Source organism: Gavialis gangeticus, unplaced genomic scaffold (genome assembly GCF_001723915.1).
Source record: "Gavialis gangeticus isolate Ggan-Ray unplaced genomic scaffold, GavGan_comp1, whole genome shotgun sequence".
In the NCBI taxonomy this organism is placed as follows: Eukaryota; Metazoa; Chordata; order Crocodylia; family Gavialidae; genus Gavialis; species Gavialis gangeticus.
Window position 1 is genome coordinate 63397302 of NW_017729022.1, and position 303 is coordinate 63397604.

Here is a 303-nt window from a genome sequence, read left to right on the forward strand (position 1 = left end):
AAAGTGTTATACACCATAAGAGAGGTGGTGGGTTATACCCTCCTCTCTTCACATGGGTCATTTGGCCTGTGACATTAATCCTTAGCCCCAGAATTCATTCAGGTTACCTTAGAGGCCAAAATGGTCATTTAGGGTGCCTGTATACATGATGGGGTTTAATCCCCAAGGTTTTATTCTATGCCCCCTAAATTGAAATGGTGGGGCATAGAATAAAACCCTGAGGACTAAACTTTCAATTTTTCCATCACGTTATGGCAAGCAGCCTGATCCTCCCCACCCCACCCCACCCCTTTTTTTTTTTTT